Here is a 23,132-nt window from a genome sequence, read left to right on the forward strand (position 1 = left end):
ATTATTTTCTAGTTAGCTTTATACACTATATTATACATTTGCTTAACAGAGAGTCCTTTCCAAGTTGATTGTAGATTTCAGTTGTTTACTGATACTGCATTAGAGTATGTTTTAGTTGGTTTAGTACTACTAAAACCTTATTGAAAATTATCTAAATTACTAACTACATTTTAACCTTATTTCAAGGGGGTACAGACTTAATCTATAAGCATCTGCATTTCAGCCTCAGTGATTGTGGAGCCAACAGTTCAGAGTACTCCTGAAAGAGCAGCACTGAGTTACCAGCACTAGTAAGTTTTGTGTTGCTGCTTTCTACGTTCAAATGACTGTATAAGAAGAATTCCATATACCCAGAAAAGTGCCTTAAATTTAGCATAAAGATATTTTTCCTTCTTGTTTCAGAAAAAGGGAAAAAAAGTGTGTTGTGAGCATCTCTATTGTCTGTGATCAGAGGCAGAAGAGATTTTATGTAATCCCACAGGCTGGAAGTTCCTCTTGTCCTGCCAAGGTTTTGCTACAGAGCATGGAAAATTGGGTTGAATGACACTGGATTTCTGTAATCAGGACACTCCCTTTCTTTTTGGGAGGTGAGGGAATTTTAAGACTTCAAGATATACTTTTAGAAAAGCAGCCAGAATCTAATTTTTTAATCCTTGTCCTTGTGCTCCAAATATCAGAGCACCCTGATCTTCCCTAAATCCATCTATATATCTCCTTGTCCTTGCATAATAGGACAGAATAAATTTGTTGCAACCTGCACTGTTTTGGGTTTTTGGTTTTTTTTTTTTTTTTTAAACAATTGTATTTTCTGAGATTGCAGAAACAGGCTGTAGTTGAACTAAATTATCTCAAAAAGACCCACCAAAAATCATGCTGCCCCCCCCGATATTTCTTGGAATTTCTCAAAGTTGAGGAAATTACTGACTTAAAATGGAGAGAAGGGGGCAGGAAGAAACAGTGTAGATATGTCCTCCTGTTCTGTGTTTTAATGCAAACCAGTAGGTACCCAAACTAAAGCCCTGAAGTCCATTTCCAAACAGGAAAGGAAAGTCAAAGAGGAAGCTTCAAATGTGTGCTTTCTGCTAGCTATTGGCAGTTTACTTGTACTTGTATTGTTATGTATTCTGGCACTGCTGACACCCTGTCTTCCTCATTCTGAGTGTGCTTTGTCACTTTGTTGCAGCACAGGGCTGGAGGTTTTTTTGAAATAACATATTTATGGTTACTGTGTACAATTCATTTATGCTTTCTCATCTTGCTGGTGATTTGCAGACTTACTAAATTAAGCAAATCTACTTGCTTGCCATAATTCTGCTAAGAAATTAGTAACTTCTCTTTGTACAGTGTCAGCTCTCCCATAATGTGAATATAAAACACCAAGGACATACTATAGTCCATTACCTTTTCTACAATTCCATGCAAACTAACACCATTTACAGGACTAGTCTTCTCTTTAGAAAGAAAAAAGTCTTCAAAATCCTCTCCTAGGAACTGTTTTGTCAATTTTAAAGGCAAATTTCCCAGTCTCCTGAAATCCACTACCCAGTGGAGACCATCTCCACTGAATCCCTTCCTGGAGCAAGTAGAGGGGTACAACTGATTTTGGTTTATCCCCACATGTATAGGGGGGAACTTGGTGGCTGGTTTTAGGGCCTGAGGCCTGTATAGCATTTGCCAGAGGAGTCAACTGCTTGTTCTGGAAGCCTAACTGTAATACATATTGCTATACATACATGCATTACAAAAACATGTGCTTGGTCAGTCACATTTCTTCTTAGCTAAGTTGGTTCAATTTTGATTATTGTATTCTTTTACTAAGGCAGTGGCTGAGAACACAAAAGATACAGATAAGAAAAAATAATCCCATTTTCTTTTGAAGTACCTACTCTTTCCCTTTAACATTATGAAATGCAGCAACAAAAGAGACTTTTCAAAAAGCTGTCTGTTCACCTGGCACAGAACAGAGTGCCAGGGAAGGGGTATCCCACCAAACAGAGTAGAATTCCAAGGCACATCTGGCCTTTCTTCCTGTTCACTGTAAAACTGGCATAGGTATTTAAGGTCCAGATATAGCAAGCAGCTATAACAAGAGACTCTAATCTTCAGTAAAAAGCAGACATAGATGCAGACATGCATGGAAGAGTGATCTCAGTGTAAACGTACTAGGTTTCTTAGTATTTTTACCTGACTCTTCTCATAACTTACATGAGGGTCATTTTCTTTTTTTGTTACGCTTATCCCATGCAGTACATTTGCGTATTGCACAAAATCGTGATAGACAAAAGAATTGCTACAGTTCAAGAAAGAATAATAGCAGCAGTAAGAATCAGTGAAAGTCAGCTGGAAGGAAAAAAGAAGGTTTTCAGAAAAAGTAGAAATCAGAAGAGAAATAAAATTGCTCTTCTTCAAGTAAGAAGCCTGTACTTTAAACCAAATCTGACCAAAACAATGGAAAGGTTGAAAGTATGCTTTGGCAACACAGAGGGATAGTCCACCATAGCCAAACAGCATCAGTTCGTTTTTAAAGGCAGATTGAATTGTGTAACAGATTACCAGCATGATATTTATAAGCATTGCTTTAATTCTCAAGAATGTTTAGGAGTTTAAAAACTTTCCTAGTATTGTTCTGATTCAACAAGGGATTCTTGGATTCTACCTAATTGTAAGTATGTGAATAGTTTCATTAAAAGCAATGGGAATACTCAGGTGCTTAAAGTTAGACGTGATTAAATTCCTTGCTGATTTGGGGACAATGAATTTAATGGACTGTTTTAAAAAAACATTTTAATAGGTACATATTATTAGCCACCTGGGGAGTGAAGGTAATAGAAACTATTCTCTTGTTAGCTTTAAAACAGGAAATGCTGTCTCTTTAGAAGCTAGTTGTTTTATAACATAATGTGAAACTCTTTGTGGTGGTATGAGAAACTGTATGATCTAAGCTTTTGCTTATTCATTTTGCTCTAAGCATTTGCTCATTCAAGAGAACTTAAAGGTGTAATATCTTCTGATTCTTTCAGGGATAAATGTGTGCTTGTGACATAAGAGTTTGTAAGAAGAGCCTTATGTTCACCAAGAGGTATGCCAGCAAAAAGCTGTTTGCCTTTGCCATATGGGACTCATACAATAGTGTCTATTTCAGAGAATTTATTTATTTTATTAATGGTAAGTTACATGAATTCTGTAAAGTAAACAGAGCTTGACAAATCTTCCGTGCATAACAGGACTGGAGAATTCTGGCTTTCTGCCATTTTTTCCAATGATGTGACTACAGTAGCTATCCCTTATGGGTTTCTCCAAGTTTTCACAATAGGTTGAACAGCAGTATGAGCACTGCCTTCGTTGTTTTTCAGTGCAGACAATAGAAGTTGTTGGTACTCAGTTATAGAGCTTCCTGTAAATGTTGCTCAATATCTCTGAGGAAAATAGATTTGGCAAAATCAAAACATTTAGCAAAAAAGTTCTATAGCACTTTAGAGGTTTGAGGATATTGCTGAAAAATTGAAACAAGTTGACATATATTGTCATTGGTTATAGAAAACTCAAAACTTGTGGTGATGGGAGAAATAATCTATGGATCAGCATTATCTTACATTTTTCAGGACCTGAATATTTATTCAAGTGCAGAGTTGCAGATTTCATTGTCTAACTCCCAGCTATTAGAAGTTGAAGAGTTTTCACCAGTGCTTTCAAACACTCAAATGAGTCTATAGGGAATTTACTTCTCTTAAGACTGTCTGAATGCAAAATGGGGTATTATGGCTCTCACAGGAGCATAGAAAAACATTATCCCCTATGGATCTGTCACATTTTTAGAAAAAGCTTCATTTGTAAGAGGCATGAATTGTTGACTGTGCATTTTTACATAGTTCATATTCTTTGTTATTCCTGGTGGACCGAAAAATGCTTCTGAAACATACTGTGCCCAATTTAGACTCAGAGGCAAAGTGGGTATGGAAAGGAGGATTCCATTCTCTTGTTAGAGAGGAAAAAGAAGGGCTTTGAACTAGGAGAGTCAAAAAAGGAGATGTGGAAAAAAAAAAAGTCCTTACAATCATATTACAAAAAAGATACCTGAAAAACTTTAGAAGATGTAGAGAAAAGCCGCAAAAAATACTCCCACATAGAGAATTGCAGCTGTATCTCGTTGATGGAAGAGAAGGTTATGGTGTGATATGGTCATAATGTATAATCATCCTTCCAAGAAGAAATGAGCAGGTGTTAAAAATCTCTAATTTGGTAGGAAATAAAGGGAAAAAGATAACTAATGGCTCAAAGTTAAATCTGATAAAAGATCAGGTATTTAGTTTGAACAATGAACATAATAAACCTAGCAGCATTAGCTAGAAAAGGTCTTGTGCACTGAAATTTTCTTTTCCCTTTGATCTGCTCATCTGGAATTACTAAACATGCAGGCTAAACATTTTCTGATCAAAAAAAGAGTGGAGTCAGTAATTTGTTGATACTATGTAGATGGCTTATTAATTTTATTGGCAGAGTGACCAGTCTTTTTATGTAATTTATTTGGGTAATCTGTTGTTTTACATAAACTCAAGTCCTAGACACTCAGAAGTCAATAAGTGATTTTCTGTCAGAAAAATGTATCATCCATGTTCTTTCTCTGTTAGAACAAACCAAAACACAGGTACGTACACTCTTTGATACCATCAAGCAGTGGTCTCCAAAGTGGGATGTGCGCACCCCAGGGGCTGTGCAAGACAGTCCAATGGGCTGCAGGAAGAAAATATTTTTTGTAAATAAACACTTTTAAAAGGAAAATATTTTTTTTTTATTTCATCCATCATCCTTCTTTAATATCTCCTTGTGTGTATGTTGCCTAATGTACATAATGTATTAGTAGAGTAGTACAAGTATACAATTTGTAGATAAATACATACACAAACTTTGGGAGTGCATGCTCAAAAATGCTTTACTGATAGGGGTGCGCCATCAAAAAGGTTTGGAGAGCACTGCCTTAGAGTAAGGAGAGACATCAGATCAATGTTGTAATGCTAACCTTCAGAGATGTTGCTATGGCCATTTTCTGATGACATCTTTTCAAAGATTGCTTTCCCTCTTTTCACACTAGACTCTGTCAGAGGAATGACAGAATGGCTCCCAGGCTGCCTCTTCAATGTAGATGAAAGTGAACTTCTCTCACTTTCTGTTTCCTGTTAGAAGACATCAAGAGGATGTGTGTTAAAAGCTGTTGGTTGGAAACAGATGTGCATTTTCGGGGGAGGAGAGTCTATGAAGAGGCAGCAGATTAGAAGGGGGTGCTATTTTGGGGGAAGATGTTCTCCAGAATGACATGGGGTAACTTTCTGTAGCACTGAAGGTTGCAGATTGATGTGTGCTGCCCAGTTTATAGTTCAACAGACAGTGATGCTTGGAAGTTTTCTTTTGCCATTTCTTGCATGTGGTTTCTTCCACAAGAGGAACGTGGTGGTAAGCATTGCAATAAAAGACACCAGTTGCTCATTTAAACACTATTTGTACATAGAAAAGTTGACAGAGGAGATTTTATTAATTTCATTTACTGGTATGTAAGAATATGTAAAACCAACAAATGATGGCTTGGAGACAGATAAAGAGAAAAAGAGTGGGTAGGTGGTTGGTCTGGTGACTGCGTAAATCTTTCCAGCAAGATTTTGCAGAACTTACTCGCCAAAGGCCTTTAATTGCTTAAATGACATACTTTTTCAAAATGTACTACCTTCATTAGACTACTTTCTTTTTATTGTTTGCAGACAGCTTTATTATTGTATACCAGTTTAATGCTACCCTGGTATATGATCTCACTGAAGTAACTCCTAACTGCTTTTAGATTTAGATATTATGCATGATGTGTAAGAAGCAGCAAAATTTGACCTCTGAATTGATTATCCTAGATTGGAGAGTATTTTCCAGTAACTATTTAAAAAAAAAAAAAAAAGGAAAATATTTTTATGTAATGCATCTTAATGAATCCTCAAATAGAACTCTTACAAAGAAAATAATATAAATTGTAAAAGCCATTTTCACAGTAACGTATAACATATAATCAACTAATACATTCACCTTGAATTTTATGAAACTAACAGTGCACAAGCATTGGAAATATACTTTTAAAATAAGTCCATCATTAAAAATCAAGGACAATTGTGCTTCACTCATCTTTAATAAATGTCTGCTTTTCTCATAGCTGCTGATAGCTTTTATCTTAAATATGTGCTGTACTTCATTTCTTGACCTGTAGTCACTCTTTGCAAAAATATTCCTTCCAGTACATGTACAATAGGTTACGTCTTGTGGAAACTCATAATTTTTTAACAATCTGTCTACTTCTGTGAGTTATGGTAGCTTTTACTTGAGATTAGCTGAAAGATTTTTGCATGATGTGTCAGCATTGAAACAAATGACTGATTAGACCATAGACGCTAACTATGTTTTATTACCATGAGTATTGTAAACCTCTTTTTTCAGAAAAGATGCCTATAGTATCACCAGTGATCAGTTATCTTGTTGCATCAGTCTCCCTCCTCCCTCCGCCCCTCCCCCCAAAAGAGCACTGCTGCTACTTCTTACATGGAATTGAACTTTAAAGGTAATCTTGAATACAGTGGATAATTTTAGCAGATAGGCCAGGAGGTACAATCAAACATCAGAAAAGCTAAATGTGGCTGGATGTAAAGGTGGTATAGGGGATCTTAACCAGTACTGTGGGGTTTGTTGTCTTTAGTTTAGCAGATTTACAGGAGATAATTGGTTTAAAATTAATTTGAATTATCCTCTAATTGCTTTTACAGTTAGCAGCTTATTTTCCTTGGCTATTACGGAAAGTATTTTTGGAGGGTGATAGCAAGAGAAAGATTTCTGGAGTGGAGAAAGTAGCTATCTTTCTGTTCCCTGACTCTTCCGCACTAGTCTGTCAGATACTTGCAGGTTGTACATCCCACTCTGAAAAGACACGGTGGTGCAGTGCCAGTAAGATAAGTTCTGTGACCTGGCTGGGTTACAATGCAGACATGACAGTGCAGGTGGGCAGTTGCAGCACAGGTAGGATAGAGACCTTGGTCAGAAAGTAGGTATGCTGAGAGGAATGAGATACTTACGTGCCAAGGGTATCAGGAGACAGCAGGTGGCTGAAATGAATAGGGTGTTTTGTGTGGGAAGGGCTATGGCTTCAAACTGCTATTCCTTTTGTACCCTTTCTCAGAGTTAGTTATCAGTTACAATTACAAACCAGTATTGATTATGATATTTTGGTTTAAATAGCTGAAGAGCTGACCATTATGTCTGAAATCTGATACGGAGAATCTGCGATGCAGAAATGGCTATGCAGAGGAGAAATGAAGGATGAGGGAGGGAGGGAGAGGAGAAATTAAAAAAATGCAGCTGTGCATGTTGTTAGATCAGCCTGAACATGTCTGTCTCCTGCTTCTGCAGTTCTGCAACCAGCCAGTGCCTGGCATAAGTAAGAACAGCCTCAGGATCATATTACGACAATATCGTTTGTGCTTTCAGTAGTCAACACCAGAGAATCACTTTAATGATGTTCCAACTTCTGCAGTATTAGAACAAAATAGCAAGTTCAAAATATACTGTATTTTCAATGTTGGCATCTTTGAAAACAAAATCAACCAGTTTTGGGTTTATTCCTAATATATTTTTCTATAGTTACCAGTAACAGACAAAAGCCTTCAGAATTTACAGATTCTTTTTCTTATTCTTGCAAGCTATGGACCAATATAAATTTGATTTGTATTTCTCTTAACTATTAATTTCATTAACTTGTAGCATATTTCTATAATGTTTTTTCACATTTTCATTACCTATAAAGTTTATATAAGTTAGTATTTTGGACATTTATTTTAATAGGATTTTTTTTTTAAATGAATGTATTTTTTTTTTGACCATTTTTAATATCAGTTACAGGAATATTGGCCCAGCTTAAGAGATTTGCATGTAAATTCTTTTATGGACAGATTTCTGAGATGTTGGCCAGTATGACAGAAGGTATTTTCATTCAAGCTTATTTTCCTGTGTTCAGAAAAGCATATGTGTCAAATAAAAATGGAAGTCTGGGATAATACTTACAAATTGCTTAGATATAAAATATTACCATTTGTCTTTACTGTTCAATTTTTCCACCAGCAAACTTGTCAAAATCTCAGGTTTTGTTTTGTAGTAAGCATCATTATTCCCATTTTTCAAGACTGCAGTGGGTTTGGTATTTTTGTAATTTGGAGATTTCAGTAAACAGTCTCAATTACCAATTCTAGGAATACTCTTCTCAGTTTCATGCCATGATATTAATTTGTCATCCTAGTCCCGTGAAGCATTTTGTTATAGGTGACTGAATGCAATTTAATGTAGCTTCATATTAAGTAGTTTGAGACTGGTGTTTATTGTTCCAAATCTCTTTGTTAATTTGTCTTTTGATTTCTATGTATTGCTGCCTGTAATAATGTACCCAAACAATTACACTGACATTTTGGGGACTGCTAATACTTTTGTCCACAAAATATACTTACGCTGTAGTGGATCTATAATTTTAAATACATTAATTCTCTTTTAGTTGTTTCTAATTAAGTTTTCATTATTTTCATAGCCAGTTTTAGCTTTTACCACAATGTTCCACAGTTATCCATATTCTTTAAATCCCTGATATGGTTAGTCCCTATCTAGATGAATGATGCATTTAATGGTCTCTGTGGAACGAAAGTGCTGTTCTGATATACAGTGATGATGGTCTGGGGCAGAGGAACTGCATGCTTAGCACTGTGCAGAATGTTTTGCTCTAAACAAACCAATTTATGACCATGTGCATTCTGTTTCTCCCTTTCACTGTCACAGTGCCCCCCACATGACACTTTCCAGCTGCCCCAGCCCCATTTTGCAGTGTCCCTATCTTAGTGGGGCTTCTGAAGGATGATTTTCTTGCACTGTTGCTCCAGCTGAAGTGCTGGAGCTCAGATTTATTCTTAGAAAACAGTATTTCCTACTGTGAAAAAGTTATTGGAAGGTGTTACGATTACCATAAACTCCTTTTAATTGGTGTAAGTTTAATTTGCATACTGTTTTATTGGGATATCTACCCAGATAACCTAATAACAGTGAATAGCAAAAAAATCTGCTTAATAAGGATAGAATTAACATAAATGCCACTTATCGAAAAAGCACTGCGATAGTGCCAAGAGGTGCTTAATTAGAGGCTAATGTATGCAACTATTTCAAAAGTTGCCAAATGAAAACTAAAAGAAGAATTATTTGTTTTTCCTTCTGATTTAAGCAGGGTTCAGTTCATGTCAGGCTTTTGTAACTCTATGTATGTTCTTGGTGGGAGCAGGTATTCAGTTGGGACTGTTGTGTGGAGCACCTTGTTTAACAGCACTTATTCCTTTTTTTTTGACATATTTTGGTGAAATTAAGTAACTTTCATGCAGCTACTTCAGTTTTACGTACTGGCTCTGATATTAGATTCTATTTTTGAATGGGCTTCTCAGAAAAAGTTGACACAAGAAGCTATTTTTATGTTCTGATCTCACACTCTAGACATGATGAAAAGAATTAAGCACTGGAGTGCCAAATTTCAGGGAATATGCAGTCATTACATTTAGAAATGCCAGTGATAAAGATTCCAATTTCAGTGGCCTACTGAGTGACTATGCTTCATTTAGATAGTAGATTTTCCACTTGCTATCCAGTCCTGCACTAATCTAAAAGTCAGTAAGCCAGATCACATCAAGTTTTAAATAGAGGAAAACTATTTACCAAATTACTACTACCTTTTATGCATACATTGAACTACCTTGGATTGGAAGAGGAATTTGCAGTCAGTATATTAAATAGATTGCCAAAAGCTACTATTAATGCTCAAAGTATTTAATCTTTTTTTAAAGGACATTTTAAAGTGTATTCGAAAAATGCACTCATCCCCATCCCATCATGTCTTAACTACTTTTGTTACATGTGCTACCTAAAGGAAAGCTAGCTACCACCTAACTTTCATTGTATTTATGGTCTCCACTAAAAGAATGCATATGTAAGAAATGACAAAGAAGGGTAGGTAGAAGGAACAGGCCCACAGAGAAAGGGTAAAAGCATAGGGTGAAAGGAAAATAATAAAACCATAAATGGATGATGAGGTAGGAAATTAATGGAGCAGTAGAAGTGTTTAGAAATCAGATCTGTTGCTTTAAAAATAGTTACATAGAATCTTGATCCATCAGTGCTTTTTTCTTTATGATTGTAACTTTAAATACTTGAGGGTTGCTATTCAAATAATTGTTCTCGATAGCAATTCAAGTTACACTTAATGTTTAAGGGCTTTGCTGGACTGGCTCCTAACATTTACTATTGCCTACAAAAAGCTGGCGCCTCAAATTCCAATTCAAAACAAGAGTCTGCTTCTCTGGAGAGTACACAGGAATGATTTGAGGTTAATTCTAGTGCTGAAGGAGCTGATAATCTCTCCTGTGAATCACTCAATCTCAGTAAAATATAGAAAAATAAAAGATACAGCAACATAGTCCTGGCCTGCCTGGAAAAAGCCTTTGGAAATGCCAGCATGAGACAAGTCTGTTTCTGATATATTTCTCATTTGTAATTAAAAATATGATGGAAACCCATTCTGGTGCAATTTAGAAGCAGGGAGTGCATGGAATCATGTCTACCATCTGCTGGAATGCTGATGGCATTATTAAGATTGATGACAAACCCCCTAAAGTGACTATTACAGAGGAGTGCTAATAACACCTGCTGCATAAACTCTATGAAGCCATTAAGTAAACTGTTGAGACAAAGCCACGATTCTCAGTTGATTCTCTGCAATGCACTACTTCGCTAAGACAGAATTTCACAAGAGGCTTTAAGAAAACCCCTATGGCTGCCTTGAACCTGCTCATTCATTTTATCCCCAGGCCAGCTCCAGAGGTGCTTATCCTTTTCAGCTGTTACAGACAGTTTTAAAATAAGACGGTATTTTGATTTGTAGGAAGGGTATAAAATAAGTGGTGTATACATGGAACAGAAGCCCTGAAAAGAGCTTGTTGTCAACCTGAGGGAAAAGAAGATCTATTTACAGAATTGCCATCTCAGAATGGGGCTCTACAATAAGAAAAAATATTGAAGGGCTAAAATGCCTTGAAATGCCTATATATTTCACTCTTAATTACCAAAACTCCCCCTGATTTGCCATTTATCAACATAGCAAAATTGATACAGGGTCCCTGGTCTTACTACTTAAAAAGCAATGGCCTCATTCTTTGAGCCAAAAAGGGAAATTCTTTTAATTGTTGACAGTGTTTGGCATACATTAAATTACTGAGCTGTTCAGACTCTGTCCCATGGAAGGAGTATCAGTTATATGCAGCTCATTGTATTATGCTGATTTGAAACTTTATAGCGGTTTTCATGGTAAGATAATGAATATTTGTGCTAAATCAGCAACTGGACAATGGATTAAATAGATAACTATAGGACATACAGCAGCTACAGAAACTTCCCTTCCTAAACCAATATTGTGCAATAGTCCATCTCTACTGGCATTTTTGGAGGACAAAATAGCTGTGTGTTTTAGAAGCACATAAGGAAACTGAGGCCACAGTTAAGTAATTTGACAGTGACCAAACATGTTTTAATGAGCTTTTTTCAAGCATGTGATACTACAGTGACTGAGTAACATCATTTAAAGTAGGCCAGCTACAATATCTGTCAAAATCCAGATCAAGATAAAATTTATGAATACTGCAAAATAAAAAAAACTTGGTAGAAGTAAATCTTACTACAGCTTTTTAAAGTAAATTGAAATAAAATCACATACAAATCAAACAGAATTTATACTAAGTTGGTACTAGAAATCTATATAAATCACTGGCAATACATTACCAGCAAAACATGCAGAATAAGAGGTTCAGATCTGAGACAGCTGTGTTGAATATGAAATAGAAAGAACAGCAACAAAACACTGGAAAGGGTACAGGCAGCATAGCTTTGTAACCAGCATTAACAGGGTACAATTTTCAGGCTTGGTTCAAGCCATGGAAACTGTTTTCTAAACCAATGGGACTACTAACCAAGAAAAATGTCAAAATTCTTTTTCCAAAATTATGATCGGTGGCAGCATAAAATGCTCTTTCACCACATAGGAGGCACAAATTAAGATTTGAACCATAGCAAAAATTAAACACAGTAGCTTTTCTCTTCTATCTGCTCTTGCTTTTTTCACTTTTTGTTTACATACATACACCAAACATTTCAATCAAACATAACTTGTCCTTTCTATTTATATAATAATTCCAAAGTAATCGGAAAAAAGTTTTACCACAACGTTAAAAAAAGCAACACTTTTTAAAATAATCCTACCCTGGTTTAGCACAATAAAGTTTTATTTAAAGCTTCCACAGTAAACTTAGTACCCTCTTTGCATTGCAATTCTAAGAGGAACACTGCTGTATACTAAATTCCCATGTCAGCTCTAAGTTTATACTTTTGTTCTTTATTAGCTTTTTTTCCTCTTACAATGCATATTTAGGGATGTAATTTTATAACTCTCAGTGTTTTCAACCTTACAGGGGAAATTGAAGAACTGTTATTTTATCAGTGCTATTGTTAATTGCAGGTATGGGACTGGGAAAAAATGTTATTTATTCGGGGTTTCATAAAAGCATGTGCGGGCTTGGGGTTTTTGCTTGTTTCTTGTATATTCACTGGTAATATACACTTTTCTTTGCACACTCTCTTACTGAAATTTACTTAGATTCAGAGGTGTGTCAGTTTAGACCTGTTAAGGTTCTTAAAATATGTCAGTGTATAGCTCTGCCTTTACACAAAACAAAATAATGATTTTGAAAGTAGTGTTTTCTAAAATGATCATTTTGTGGCTAGTATTGCTCCAGACATTTACATTCTTTCTGTTGTCATTTTCCACAGTCATTTGCTATTTCATGATTTTTGTAATTGTTTTAAATAGCTGGAAATTATTAGAAGTATGTTGTGGTGTGAAATGGAAATCAAAAATAACAAAGCAGAAACAAAAGCACTAGCAGAGTGGGGAAGCAAATGACTTTTACAAAATTACTAATATTTCTAGTTCTTAGTAGGCACTCTATTTTAGCTGCACATTCTCACATACACCAATCTTCTCCACTTTGTTTCCTTCCAAAATATTGCCTGGCTTTTGATAATTTTCCAGTAATACTGAGCATGCTAGTTCCCAGAACCCACTAGAAGCAGGACAGAAGAAGTATTTTCCTTTAGTTGTTCAAGCAACTGTGGCAGAACCCTCTTGTAGTCAAGAGCAAAAAGAAAAATGCAGAGGCTTAGTCTAACTAAAGACAATTTCTCCCTTTGTAAGAGCTCCAACTAGTTGACACATTTTAAAGTGTTGAATGTGTTTATTTCCATTAAACATATACTAATTTTAAAAACTTAAACATATGGTGTAATCTCTGATGCTGCTTCCAAAACTACAGTAAGCAATATGTGTTCAAGTACCCATAATTTTTCATTTATTCATTTATACAGGGCACATCAAGTAAACCTTCTAAGTAATTTGCTTCACACATCACCGGAGATACACATACTGGGAACTTTTGGTGAAGTCTGCAGCACTCCTGAATTTAAAATTCCTTGTAAACTTTTTCTCAGTGAGCTAAATTAAGATTTACCCCACTGCTTTTTTTTTTTGTTTTGCTTTTTTTTCCCCTTTTTTTTTAATAGAATGCTTATATGGGCTCAACTAATTATCTTAAGTGAAAGCTTTTTTATCTAACATTCATTGCGTGTTTTTAAATTAGTTTTTTCCCCCCAATATTACTATCTATAAAAACTAGTAAAAATTATGTATTATCAGCATTCCATATTTTTAAGAAATAGCATTTTCTTTGGTCAGATACTGGGCTGATGTTTAAAAATGAGTTATAAGAGAAAATGAAACAGATATTCTACAATGGAAGATTAACAATGAGCATATAAAGAGGGCATTATGTAAGAGATGTAGCTACAGAGAATTCAAGATGACCTATAAATTATGGTAAATGATGGAGAGACTGAGACAGCGGGCATAAATAGGGAGATTCTCAAAACTAGTATGACTAGACCATTTTCATACCCATAGTCCAGCAATGATATTTATTATCTATGACAGAACTTCATATAAACAGCTTCAGAGAAAGACAGTGCATAGCTTGAACACTCTTGGGTATACAAAGTTCATGAACTGCTTAATCCTGAGTAACATCTACTATTCCAATCTTGTTAATCAAGTCTTACAGTTGAAACAAACATACCGTCACACCATGACACAGAAGAGAGAAAAAAGAAACAAAGTTAATGCATGTCAATGGTATTTTCTTTTGATTTTTCTTTCCCATTTTCAAAATGCCTATAGATTACTTAGCTTTAAGATAACATACCATGTTACTTTGAATCTCGGCAGCAAACATCTAAAAAAGGATACATTTTTTACAGAACTTTTTTTGAAAGGGATAACAGGGCAAAAAAGGCATAAAGGGAAGCTGACAAAAGGGAGAAGATACAGAGCTAAAGGAGCACAAACAGAAGCACACATGAGACATCTTGTTTGTGAAAAGGATCCCTTCTATTAAGACAGCTGATGTAGTAAAGTGTGTTTAGCAGGTCATTTGTACCTTCTGTACTATAACAGCCCAGGTTGGCATCTACCAATATACTGGTACTACCTGTGCCTTGGACATATAAAGATGGAAGGTATTCTATGCTATACTTTGAAAACTCAGGAACTGTACTGCTTTCATGAAGATTCAGAACGTAGCATGGTGAGTCCATTTCTCTTTCTACTAGCTACTGTCAGAGAATAACAGAATTGTTAACAGTTTGTTCTCACAGACTTTATACAGGTTGGAGGAAAGATAACAGGAATAGGCATATTGGCAATTTTATTTTACATATTTAGTAGCCTATTGAAATAGTCAGTAATTGTGAGTATGTTTTGGTGCAGGTGCTTACTTGATTGTTAACTTGAAATTGTTCATTTGACATATTGCACATTGTACTCTGCAGCAGCAAGCAATATCTCTTTCACTCCTGTTTAATTTATGGATCTGCTCTCTGCTCTCCCCTGCATACTACCACCTGTGGATTTCTCAGACTTTATGTCACAAGCTTATTTCCTTCCTAATCAACTTAACCCAGATATTACATTTCTCTCCAAGTGCTGTTTCCCAAGACATGCTAGTAATGGATTTATTTACTTCCTATTTTTCCACATCACTTTCATGCTTCAAGAATTGATTAAGATGCCACGGCTGGTAAATTGTTCCAAAAACCAGCATACAGAATGATGGTGAAAATGTTTTAAGATTTGTTGCTTTCTGCCACAAATGACAAATACTTAAGAAGTTAGTTAGGATAAGAGGTATTGTCTATAAAACATTTCAAACTAAAATGAAACTAAATGTGGAGATGAAGTTAAAGAAATTATGTTAAAGAAATTATTAAGTTATTTATGTTATAAATGAAACATACTTTTCCAAACGTCATTTTCTGGCCGCTGACCGTGCAAAGGAGCTGTGCCTTTCCAAGTGCTTTATGGTCAGTTTCCCACAGAGGTTATCAAGCTCTGATGCCACTGGCTAATAGGTTGGAAACCATACAACAAAAATAGAGTTGGGTAAAGCGAGGTATTTACTGACTTATGGGTCTGGAAAGAGAAGAGGTAATTTTTTTGATGACCCAGAAATCACAATTCTTCACCCTCAAGATCAAACAGTACAAAACTTAATGGACATCACATACAGCTCTCTAAGTTAAAAGGTTTTAACTTTATTGGTCTCAACAGATTTTAAAATGTTAAAGGTTATTTCTACAACACCCAATTTCTAGGTCATTTCTAAGTGATCATATCTTTAAAGAAGAACTTTTCATGACTCTGTGTGTGTGTGTGTGTGTGTGCACGCCTTTCCTAAGAAGCCCCAAGGGACATTTTCCTCATTTCTCCATTCACTCGGTGTGCTTCCTTAATAGCACACAGTCAGATTAGAGATAGCAAAGCTTCTCTGCTTTTCTCTGCCTTCTGGAGACTTGAGCCAAACACTAGTCAAGTCTGCTATAGCCCTGAACTTACAAGAAAGTAATTTCTGCTAAATCAGGCCCTAAAGAAATATTTGAAATATCAAATATCCTATCTGTTCAGAATACAATTAACAGCTTACAAAAATTAAGTCAGATTCTTTCTAAATCTAATTTCTTCTCATAACCACTGCAGTTTACTGTGCATTGTGGAAAGTAAAATTTTAAAAATCACTCTTTCCTAAATCCTCCCAAAAAACCAAGACGGAGAGCAAAATGAGACAACATTGTATTTCTTTTCATACAACTTAGTGTTCTTTCATTGGTGCCATTTTCAATGTTGCATATAGAAACATACATAGATGCTTCTATTCTACTACTACAAATAGCCTTGTACTACAGTATTGGCACTTCGGAAGAAAAACCCAACCTGATTCTTTTAGCTCTTTCAGTTTTCTGGAAGTGAATGTGATTCTCCTCCATCTACTCCATTTCCTCAGCTCAGCTGTAGAACTTCAGTTAGCACAAAATAAAATAAAAATAATATTTCTCCTTAATTTCACTGGTTTTTACTGAAGGAACTAAAGGAAAAACATCATATCTGCAGTGATACAGGTAGAAGTCCTGAAAATATCTCAAAAACTGTCAGAAGGCCTGTATTACTAAAAAGTCTTTCTGGATATGCACTTTTCTCACTTTCTAGACTTTTACAATACCTGCTAAACTTGTGTGTATATGTACAACTTATTAGGGATATCTGTTACCATGTAATGATCGAAGTATGATTGTGTTCAATAGCATAAAAAAAAATTCTATTTAATCTTGTAGAGAAAATGTGCTTTGTGTTTTTCAAATGCTTCTATTTAAATGCTTCCCTGTTCCAGAAAGACTTTTAGACTGCCTTCCTAGGAAAGTCAGTCATCCTAGGAAGTAGTGTTTGATGTACTGTCAAAATCATTTTTTCTGTTAGCTAACTGTACTCCACAAAACACTCAATTCATCATAACAGATGAAAAGTGCCTCTTTAAATTAAAAATACAACAGCCAAAAAAACAGGCAAGAAGTCTTTTTAAGAGTAGGGCAGAAAGAACGTAGGGAATGGAGCCAGACAATAATCGGGCAAAAACGAGACCTACACCTGAAATCATTGCAATTTGTTGAGGACACGTGATCCTAAAAATAAGCCACCTTCATCTGCTGCACATGATACATGATGAATCTTTGTGAATTCTGAATAAACAGTAAGCAACAAGAACATTGCGAAACAAAACCCCTATCTATTAAATCTCAGCACAAAGGAGACTTCCTTTGGAAAGTTTAGTTGCAGGCATATGACTATAGTCCATCCCATCCTGTTCCTTATAAAAATACAGCCTGCTCAACAGTACTTTATATGTAAATGAGATTAAACCCAAATTGAATTTCTCGTAAGGAACTGGTGACACACAAGTTTCAATTTTCCAACTGATCTGTCCTACTTTCTTTCTAGCAGTCTTCCCCATTGCTGTAACTCAAAGAGTAACATCTCTCTCTGCGAGAAGTGGATGGTGATTCTACCCTTTTAAGGTGCGATCCTATACAGATTGCTCTGCTGTGTGCACCTCCAAATAAAGCACAAAAAAATGGTAAAGCTGGATTAAGGGCAGAAGAATAAAAGAGTTCTCAAGGGTCTGTTAGAGGAAAATATTAAAACTTGTTATTTGGAAAACATTCAAATATTTGGCCTAAGCAGAGTTACTGAATAATTAGACAACTCATGAAACTAGTGGCACAGGCCACTAGAGAAACTAGTTAGCAGGGGCATGGTGGAGAAGAAGATCTGAGGTGTTGAGTTGTCACAAGTGTGAATCACTTGTACTGATTTCAAATCCAGTTTTGCATAACACCTTGAGGAAGGCAGGTGCACTCTCCAGAAAATAGTTACTTCTGGGTGTATATACAATGAACGTGTAACAGTGTAATTAACACAGAGAAAATAGCTCAGAAGAACTGAAGACTGCAGGTGATACACTGGGATGGAATGTGAATCACTGCCAATTCATTGTTTAAACAGGAGCAAACAGCAGGAATTTATAGAAGACCCTTATATATGTATGTGTGTATATATAGATAAATATACACTGTACTGCAATAGTTCATAGGACTGTTTGTGAACAAAGGAGCTTTGGAAAGCTCCATTCCCACCATTGGAACAGCTGCTTTCTCTGGCATAAAACATTGCAGAGATCACTGAGAACTCTGACAACATGTCCAGTCTCTAGAAAGGCAAAAATGTAATACATCTTCCAAAATATGAAAAGCCAGTTCCGTTCAGAGACGAGTTAAATAAGAATAACCAAAGTGGGAGGAGGATTGTTTCTTTAGCTGATTTGTAAGGTACCTGTAAAGAGCTGATATATTCACTCAGAAAGTAGAAGCACAGAAGAATTTTTTTTTTTTTTTGAAGGAAAAAAATTAATGCGAATTTTTACCAAAACCTGTTATTCATGATCTACAATTCAAATCCCATAGACAATGTAGCCTTTCCTTGTTGTGGAATCTTTTGCCATTAGAAAAAAGTTCATGCAAACAAAGGAGAGGAATGCATTGTGTCACAAAAAGAATGAGCTAAGAAAGAGATGAAGCCAAAATCCAGAAGGCTGACCATACAGCACTCCCTTCAATATCAAGCTTTTCAGCAAAGATAATTGTTTGGCCATCCCATGCACTCCTCACTATTTGCTTTCATTCATCCATAACAAAAATACAAATCATGCAAGTGCTAACAGGGTACAAAACTGACCTACAGTTGTTGTGGGGTTTCCATTCTTTTCTGCATTACATGGCTTTGCTAAATTAATATAAACGTTTCTGAGAGTGTTAAGGGAAAAAAGATGTTGCTTGTTTAAACAAGTTTAATGAAGGTCTAACCTTTTACATTAAACATCTGTTCCCTTCATTTACTTTCTGGCAGCAGTTCATATGTTTTCTGCAAAGGACACAGTTTAATGAACATATACCAGATTATTTAAATGAATAGTTTTAATGAGTTCTTTGAATAGGTTTCTCTGAAAAGTAAGCATGAAATTACTTTCTCTGTTGGGATGCTTTAACGTATTTTAAGAAAAACATACATAATCACTTCCCAGCAAACACATGCCTTAGTTGCTTTAACATTCCAATGCCTTTGAGTGCTAATAAAATCAACTAGTTGTTTCATGGGAATGATAAGTCAGTACAGTAAATAGATGTTTTAGTACATTATTACTTCCTAAGAAACAGGGTTTTTTTCCTATAGGAAAGGGGAAAATTCTTATAATTTTATCAGAATGGGACATCAGTTTATTTCTAAATAATGGAATGATATGGACAGGCCTGATACTACAGGCTTTCATTAAAAGGCTCCAGCAACAGACTTAATAATTAACATATTGATACTCCTAAGAAGGAAATACATCCAAGTTCCACTTGGATAAACTCAGGCAGAAGTACTTTGACTTCACCAAGTGATTTAGCTTCAAAATTATTAAACTTAGTCCATGACTCTATTTACTCTTTTTTTGTATTCTCTTATTGCAATATGAAATGTTCATTCCATTCAAATAACGATTGGGCATAGTTCACCATATAGCCACCAGAAAGAAAAATATGCCAAAAGTCTAAATACATTTGCAGCTGCCTGTAAGAATGTCTTTCACTTTTGAACCAGCAGAGGGTTCTTTGTATGATTGATCTAATTGTTTAGAAGTCCATTTATGGTTTAACATTATTTAATTGTCCTGATTTTTCTCTACTGATCTTGTACATATACAAATAACAGCATTGCAATGGAAATGCAACCTCAATGAGAGGGTTTAGAATTTTTAATTGGCAGTATTTTGCCTTCTTAGAATAAAAACTATTCTTCCTATGGAATAATGTAATAAGATATGCCATGGTATTGCAAGTCTGATTAGTCAAGAGATAGTCCATTTAAGCATGGTTCTAGCAGTTGGCAGCCTTTTTCCGAGCATAAGGCTAATGAGCACATTCATTTATGCATAAGGTAACTGTAATATAGTTAGCTGGCACTGAGCCTTAAAAGACATTTTGTTTAACTTTTAAAAATTCCACTGTGATTTCTATGGCCTTGACTTAGTTTTACATATAGCCTTTTCAAACTTTATTCTAATCTTCTCTATCGCTTCTGGGTGAAACCACTACAAAAATGCAAGGAAAATGCATCAGCTCATTCCTCATCCTTCACTCCTCCAGCCCATGGAAATGTGCTATGGGTGAAAGAGATCCAATCTTAAGCAATCAGTTTGCTAAAACCTTTGCATAGCCTTGCATTATATTGTGATATAAGTATTTTCTTGTATTACTGATTACTTGATATAATTATAGTCAAAATGTATCTTCTGAAGGCATACTATTGTTTTTTCTGACAAGTATCTTATCTCATGGTGTAATATTTAACTACTAAAATACTTAACGTTCATTAATATTAATAAATGCCTTTTTCACCTCTAACATCTAGGTCCTTGTCATTAACCAGATACACATCAAATGCTTAATATGCACCTTTAATACCTTCAGCATATTAATTTGAAATATGATACAAAGTCCAGGCTTTATACATGAAAAGCCTGAGATTGCTGTGGATCATTTTTATCTCACATGATTATATTTTTTTAATGCTTTATTCACTCTTACCAGTGGGGGAATCAGTAATTTCTACATATTTTTTGTGCTATTACATCTTGGACATAGATGTTTTTTGTAGACTCGCTTTCGAATTTTTCTTTTTAAGTAAAAATGTCAAAGTAATGCTTACATTGTGAAAGTCTATGATGCAGATTACATTTTTCTACATTTCATATTGATTATATCTTGGAAACCTCAAGATGTTTTACAGTGCTGGGGAAATAGATACTCAAAGGCAATATAAATCTTATTTCCTAAGACACCTACCTGAGCAGAATAACAGAATTCAAGCTTTTCCACTTGAATTCTGAAAAAAGGGCCCATTCCTCATGCTTTTCCACCCCTTGACACTTCCCAGTTTATAAGCACCATCTGCTTTTCAATGTTCTTTGCAAGATACTGATCTTAACAGTTGCAATTCCTTCACGAGTTTCAGTGACTTAGCAAGAAGGCATGCTCTGTAGAGAGTACACCTTTTTTGACTTCTGGCTGGCCAGAGAAAAAAATTGATTTTAACTAGAGCTCTACTCAAATACTTTTCATATGCAGCCCTCTTGGGAAACAAATGATAAGGAAGAGGAAGTAACACTTCCTTGATTCTTTTTTTCCCCACCTCCCACTCTTTTTATTGAGCCTTTGTTTCCCTTTTGTATCAGAAATTATAAATTTTCACTTGGAGGAACACCTAGCAAAAAAGATATATACTTGGAAATAATTTTTATAAAGTATATCAGTGAAATAACAATACTAATGTTCATATTCTAAGCTGCACATGAATTCAAAGCATTTCCAGGTGCAGCAGTAGCGAATTTTGCAAAGAAACCCTAAAAACATAATTTTTAATTGATGTAACAGTTCTGAGACTGGGAGAAAGGAGTTCTTTTACTTTCTTGGTAATTATTGTTTAAGTAAAGGTCTGCAATCCTGTCAAGTGAAGAATGCTGTTTAAGCCCAAAAAATTATTCTTTCTCACTCAATAAGGAGGTCTTATTGATCTTAAGATCCTATCTTAAGATTAAAAAAGAACCAATTTGTTCCTACAAGAATGATCATGTCTGCAATGCTGAATGTATTCTGCTTTATAGGAAAAAAAAGTTTATTTTGCTATTATTAAAAAATGACTAAGTTGGATCAACCAAAAGCGGTCTGCATTTTAAAATCATTTGAGTATGCTCCTTAGCAGCAGTCTATGACTATTTTAGATGGTTTTTAAAGTGCCTAATAATCCCATAAAGTTTTAACCTTTATTTTATTGGTACCTGCTACTTTTTGTGTTTTGTGTCTAAAGCCAGTGGAAAGATTTTTCATGAATCACATGAATTTTTATTTTACTGTTCACATAAAAAAGCTTTCTAATATCTTTTAATAGAAGGATTTTGTGTATGAATTATATCACGGTCAGCATGCATTATTCTGAACTCTAGTTTCTGGACCAGAAAGCCATGTTTAAATCACTCTGGCCATTAAAATTAAATGCGTAAATGACTGACTACATGAATCAGCAGGGTTATCCTGCAGCAGTGCGAAGGTGGTAGAACACAGACTTGTGACATCAAGTTTTAGTATATCTTTGATAGCGAAATGGGGTAAAAATTATTCAAAAAGGATATTTTATTTACTTAGGTATTTTTTTTAACTTGATAACTGAACAAAAAGTGAGGAATTACAATGTAGAAGGTATAAAATATACCATCAGCAACCAAAACCTGCAGGGACATTTTAGTTTTCAGGCACAAGAGGTAAAGCATGGTGAAAGACATTTTAGCCACAAAAATGAAGTTGCCTTAATTAAGATTACTAATAACCTTTTCAGCATCTTATACTTCTCTGAAGCATTTTTTAAGCTTAAAAAAAGCATAGCTTCTCCCAAATAGTTCAAAGAAATCACAGACATTTCTCAGACAAAAATCTGATGACAAATAAATTCTGCAATTTCTCCAGGCCTGTCATATTATGCCAGTGAAAGCCAATGGGTGAAGCTACAGCAGGTTTCTCAGTTGAAAGGGCGTCAATACCGTTCTACAAATAGGAAGCAATTGCTTTAGAAAGTTTTACAGTGTTTGCACTGTTTGGGAATTCTCTCAGGCCATAATATCTTGTTTTTCTCCCCCCCCCCACCCCGCCCCCTAAAAAGCACCAGCCAAGCACAATTGCACACTAACTTACCTGACAGGTTGGCAGATAGCGCCAGTCAGCAACCATTAAAATCATCCAGACCAATAACATTACAGAATAAGGAAAGCTATAGAACACTTAGTATTAACATACTGATCCAAATTGTCCATAGGACATTCACGGGAGCACTGCCCATTCCTAGTGGGGCACAGGAGAGGGGCGGTGTGAGGCTGGGGAAACCACGCTGCAGCCCTGGGGCCCATCTCCTTTCCCTCAAGGTGTCCTCCCAGCCCAGGCACTTACCTTCTTGCCACCCAGGG

The 23,132-nt window shown here is 35.5% G+C and overlaps 1 protein-coding gene across 1 annotated transcript in view; it reads right to left on the reverse strand.

Annotated features, from left to right (window-relative positions):
• The window catches only part of B3GALT1 (beta-1,3-galactosyltransferase 1), a 324,178-nt gene that overhangs the window by 244,417 nt on the left and 56,629 nt on the right, over nt 1-23,132 (reverse strand). The gene's annotated exons all lie outside the window — the stretch shown is intronic.

This window comes from Balearica regulorum, chromosome 6 (genome assembly GCF_011004875.1).
Source record: "Balearica regulorum gibbericeps isolate bBalReg1 chromosome 6, bBalReg1.pri, whole genome shotgun sequence".
Lineage (NCBI taxonomy): Eukaryota > Metazoa > Chordata > Aves > Gruiformes > Gruidae > Balearica > Balearica regulorum.